This window comes from Papaver somniferum, chromosome 7 (assembly GCF_003573695.1).
Source record: "Papaver somniferum cultivar HN1 chromosome 7, ASM357369v1, whole genome shotgun sequence".
NCBI lineage: Eukaryota > Viridiplantae > Streptophyta > Magnoliopsida > Ranunculales > Papaveraceae > Papaver > Papaver somniferum.
Window position 1 is genome coordinate 235,078,529 of NC_039364.1, and position 6,223 is coordinate 235,084,751.

Sequence of the window (6,223 nt, forward strand, 5' to 3'; positions counted from 1 at the left end):
TTGATGTGTGGGGTATTGACTTTATGGGTCCGTTTCCTAATTCTTTTGGTAACCTATACATCCTTGTCGCCGTAGACTATGTCTCTAAGTGGATTGAGGCGGTTGCGTGTAAAACCAATGACTATAGGGTTGTGATTGAGTTCTTGAAAAATAATATACTTACACGTTTTGGTACACCGCGAGCTATAATTAGTGATGGAGGGTCGCACTTTTGTATCGGGACTTTTAGGCTTCTGATGAAGAAATATGGTATTACACATAAGGTAGCTACCCCGTATCATCCACAGACTAGTGGTCAGGTAGAGGTTTCCAATAGGGAGATAAAACGTATATTAGAGAAAACACTTAATCCTAATCGGAAAGACTGATCGTCTAGGCTTACTGATGCCTTATGGGCTTACCGTACTGCGTTTAAGACACCCATTGGAATGTCGCCTTATCGGCTTGTTTATGGCAAGGCATGTCACTTACCTGTTGAGTTAGAACACAGAGCTTATTGGGATGTTAAGCAGCTAAATTTTTCACTTGACAAGGCAGGAGCCCATAGGAAACTCCAGCTCAATGAGTTGGACGAGATTCGTATAGATGCTTACGATAGTGCGAAGGAGTATAAGAACAAAATGAAACTTTTGCATGATAGAAACATATTACGGAAGTCATTTTCTCCAGGTCAAAAAGTTCTTCTGTATGACACTCGTTTGCATCTATTCCCCGGGAAACTGCGCTCTCGGTGGACCGGTCCTTTTGTGGTCCGTACTGTTTTTCCTCATGGAGCTGTTGAGATCGAGACACTGGATGGTAGTAGTTCTTCGAAGGTTAATGGTCAGCGATTGAAGCCCTTTTTAGAGCCTTTTTCCTACAGATGATGTTGAGGAGGTCCCTCTGGAGGACCCTGTTTACCCTTGATTGACCATCGAGGCGATTTGTATGTTGTATAATTTTTGTATTCAGTTTTTGGTTTCACTTCACTCAGGTACTATCTTTTCGAACTCTCTCTTTACTATTTCCTCATGTTACTTATATTTTTGGTATTGTTCTTTCATGCGAAACATTGAGGACAATGTTAGATTTAAGTTTGGGGGTATGGGAGAAACTTTTTAGTTGTCGTATGAATAAATAAACTCCAGAGCTTAGAAATTTATGCCTACTTAGGATTGCACTAACTAATCTAAGTGGATGGAAGCATTTTGATTGTAGGAGTTGAGGAACCAATCTGATTAGATGGCAACATCTAGAAGAGTCTATTCATAAAAGCACAGAGCTCAGGTGTTACAAATAACATGATAGTTTCACCATATCTCGTTGAGTCCTTTTCACTTATATTTTTATTTTATTTTGTTTTTAAACTATGTTTCTCTAAGTGATAGGTGGGGCCCACGATTCAAGTTGTTACCAATGCTAGGGTGAATTAGAGTGATTGAGATACCATGAAAAAAAAAATGTTGAAAAAGAAAAAGAAATAAAAAAAAAAGAGATGAGTAAAAAATGGTAGTTACCAAAAAGTAAAAAAAAAAAAATTGTGACCAGACTATTTGACCAAAAGGAATAAATTCAATAAAGTCGACCACTGGTACCCTTGTATATGCCAGTTGTGTTGACCTAGAGTTAGGTTATCGACCACTGGTACCCTTGTATATGCATGTGTGTTGATATTAGTCAGACTAGTATCTCAATCCATTAGGATAGGTTCATTTTGGCGGAGGACTTCAGACAGATATGGGAAACGTCGTTCACTTAGTAAACATCAAAACCATACATGTTTTTCTATATCCATCTTCTTGATCTATCCATGTGATTAGTTTTGACTCCGAATATGATGTCCATAGTGCAACTATCTGAGTAGAGCTCTGTCACTTTATATGAATTTTAGTATGCTTGAGTGCAAACTCGTGTACAACAATTGTAATTTCGCATCAGGGTACTTCTTCCTGTAGTCAATAAGTATGCCAACCAAGGAGATTCTTTAGTACCTTCCAAGGTTCTGCGTAGATAGCTAAGGTATGGAGTACAGGTTTTGTGGGTATATCTCTGGTAAGCCCTCCCGAGACTATAACTCGGCCACTAGGGCCACCTAGGGGTTTAAAGGCTTATTGCATACGCTAAATGCAATCGACGATGCCTGCGACAGTGAGTTAGGATTTTATTTTGTAGTTTTGATTTGCTCGAGGACTAGCAAATAATAAGTTTGGGGGTATTTGATAGACGCATTTATGTGTCTAATATAGCTCATTTGTATATATTGTTGGTGCTCGATATCGTACTTATTTGGTTATTTTATTTATCTGTAGGTGTTTATGGAAGAATAAGGCTTTGTGGCGAAATTGGCTAAAAATGCGGCATTTGGACCTTCGTTGATAACTACCAGAAGCACCCCAGAAGTATGTTGGAGACACCCAGAAGTACCCCGGAGGAACCCCGGAAAAGTCCGGAAAACATCCAAGAAAAATTACTAAAGGCACCCAAGATTTGGTTATTTCCACCCCAAGAATTTTATTTCAACCCCACTTGCTATTCGCACCCCATCAGAGGATAGGGGGCATTCCTTCTCAAAATTCAAAAATGGGTTTTTGGCGGGAAGACTTGTTACAGCACTGGCAGATTTGGTGATCGAATTTTGGACGTGATTTTTGGAGATTCAATTGTTGTATTTGCTACTAATGGGCTGTAATTGAGTAAACAAGTCTGTTACGATCGATTGGACCCAACCAATTGGGCTGGAATGACCGGGAGAATGGATCAAAGTCCAACCAGGACATGTACTCTCTGTTTAACTTTCAAAGCTATTTTCAAGAGATTCTGGGAGAGTTTTGCGCTGAAGTAAACTATACTTGGTCCTGTTCAAGTCTTGATAAGAGTTTGGTAGCAAATTTATAGCTAACAAACGCGTACAGGGAGATCACAAGAGAGATATTTTCTCAACAACGCAGAGAAGAGAGAAGAAAGAAGAAGTCGGATTCACTCAATATTTTTGGGGGTTTGATAGCTATATAAGTGTTGGTTCGAGTCATAAGAAGGGTTAGAAACCCTTAGGAGAGAATTGGGAGTAGAGGATAGACGAGAAGAAGAAGTTACATGAGATATTGTTGCTGCTGCTGCTGCTGCCATTGAAGATCCTGAAGAACACGAAGAACAGACTCACATAGTCAGTCGTTCTTTAGCAGTCTTAAATAACAATACCAGTGTCGTTCTTTTACAGCAGTAATGTCTTATCGTTTACAGCAGTCTTAAAAGCACTTACCCCTTTGTAACAGTGGCGCTGTAACACCACTACAGCGTTGCAAATTTCTGTTTCATCTTATATTCATCAATAAAAACACCTATTTTAGCCATGAATTCATCTTGTGAGTGTGTCTTTGGGATGAGGAGCTAAACCCATTAGCCGAGACGACGGAGGAAGCCGTTGGTCCATATTGATTGGTATAATTCTAATTTTATTATTTATTTGCAATATTATTATTTGATTTTTTGCATGGAATTGAATTTGAAATATTAGTTTTTATTGAATAGTTGTGAATTATTTTGATGAAGCATGCTGGGTTTTAAAAACTTTTGATGTTTTATACTTTGTGATTACAATTATTACTTCAAAAATATATTTGAAGCAAATATTAGAATTATTTTTCAAGGTAGAATTGCATGAATATTATTTAGAATTTACTATTTAATTGGTCAATGGTGGAATCCTAGTCTTGGTATTTTCTCTAAAGGTTTGAACTATTTTTTTTATTTGCCTGTTTAATTTAAATCTAGAAAAATTGTTTTCTTCACAAGTCTGAAAAGACCCTGTTTACCACTACAACTACAATCACTATTTAAAAACCATCAATAACATGATTGATATGGAATGCTCATATAGCTAACCATTCGGTTAACTATTGTTGAACCAACAAGTGCACACGTTTGGGTACGGTTAACAAACCTAGAAGCTTGAATTGTTAATTGTGTATAACAACCTTAGTTTTCGATCTAACGGTTGAGAAATATTAGCTTGAATCTAAATCAGGTTTTCATCTAACGGTGGATATTGATTGCTTTGTTACCAAGGTAACTTAAATACAAACCTTTATTTGAAAGACTATATAAGGGGAACTCTAGTATCTGTGCAAAACTAATCCCCACACCTCACGTGTGATACTAGTTTGATTACTAGATTCGGTTCTCCTTTAACCTTGGGTTTCTTCTTCTAAAACCAGGTTAACGACTTAAAGACTTCATTGGGATTGTGAATCCAGACCGATACTACTTTTATCGTAATTGTGTGATCTGATCTTGCATATTATATCGTACGAGTACAATCAGATTGATTGGCTTGAGATTGATATCTACGATAGGAAAGATATAAAAAGTAATCACAAACATCTTCATCTCATTGTTTGTGATTCCGCAACATCTTGTTTCGCTACCATACGATTAAGATTGTTGTGAGGTGATTGATAACTCTAGGTTGTTCTTCGGGAATATAAGACCGGATTATCAATTGGTTCATGTTCACCCTGATTATTATCAAAAGAAGGATCAAAACCTTTTAGGGTTTATCTGTGGGAGACAGATTGATCCTTTGATAGACTTGTCTGTGTGAGACAGATTTGTTTATTGTCAAGTCTTCGACTTTGGGTCGTATCAACTCTTAATTGTGGGTGAGATCAGCTAAAGAAATCAAGTGCGCAGTATCCTGCTGGGATCAGAGGCGTAGGGAGTACAACTGTACCTTTGATCAGTGGGATACTGATTGGGGTTCAACTACAGTCCAGTACGAAGTTAGATTGGAGTAGGCTTGTGTCTGTAGCGGCTTAATATAGTGTGTGTTCAATCTGGACTAGGTCCCAGGGTTTTTCTGCATTTGTGGTTTCCTCGTTAACAAAATTTCTGGTATCTGTGTTATTTCTATTTTTGTATTATATTTGTTTATATAATTTAAATAATACAGTTTGTGCTTTTGAATCAATCAATTGGAAATCCGACCTTTGGTTGTTGATTGATATTGATTGATCCTTGGATATTGGTATTTGGTACCATCCAAGTTATTCCTTTTATTTGATTAGAACTCGCAGTCTTGTTTGAGTAAATCAAATCAAGAGGAGAGATATAAACTCGTTGATATACTTTTAATTGATTGAGTCTTGTTGATTCTCTTAAAAGTATAGTCGAGTTTGTCCATACAGATTGCTATGCGAAATATTGGGTGGTGTTGTTAGACCCCCGCTTTTTCATTTCCGAGGGAAAGGCCAAACCAAATAGCTCTTGCGAACGGGCATTCCCTAAATAAATGTTCTTCCATCTCCTTATCTTGATTATTACACATTTCACATCTCATGTCGACTCTGGGTTGTGTACTCCTAATCTGGATGATGTTGGTAGAACTTTTTGAGTCAGTTTCCATATAAAAAGTTTTAGTATTTGGAATGGCTGAGATTTTCCAAATTTTAACCCAAGGAAAGTCTGCCTGGCTGATATTATCCTGATCTTGTTTAGCTGGGAAATTGTAAATATTCTTAACTGAAAATTTTCCCGAATTGTGATGCCTCCACCTAATGACGTCTTTTCCATGTTTTCTTGGAAGAATCGCTTGGATTTTTGTCCTATCCGCTGGATAGAAAAATTGATTTAATTTCTCCTAATTCCAGTTTTTTTGCTGTGTTATCAATTCTTGAACCATTTTTGGAGCTGGGTTTTGTGAATTCGGGATTTGTTGGACGATCTCAGAATTAGGAATCCATCTTTCTTCCCAAATCTTAATCGATTCACCATTTTTTACTTTCCAAACGTAATTTCCCTTTATTAATTCTAGACCTTTCTTATACTAGTCCGCATCCAAGACAAATTAGAAGTTCTAGAGCCTTCTAATGTACGAGAGTTTGGGAAATATTTTGCTTTTATAAGTTGGGTCCAAAGTTGATATCGCTCATTTATTAATCTACTAGCTAGTTTTGTAAGGACGGGAATATTGAATTGGTGTGGATTATTGATTCCTAGATCGCCTTGAGAAATGGGTTGGCATATGATTTTCCAATCTTTTATGAACCCTCCTTGTCTTTTATTTACCTCTTTTTTCCACCCAAAATTCCTTTGAATACGATCCAATTGATCGAGAGTTTCTTTTGGGAGAGCAAGAACCTGCTTTTGGTAGGTAGAGAAAGCTTGGAGAATAGATTTGATCAGAACTGTTCTACCTGCTTGGGACAAAAGTTTTCACTTCCAACCTTGAAGAGTGGAATAATATTTT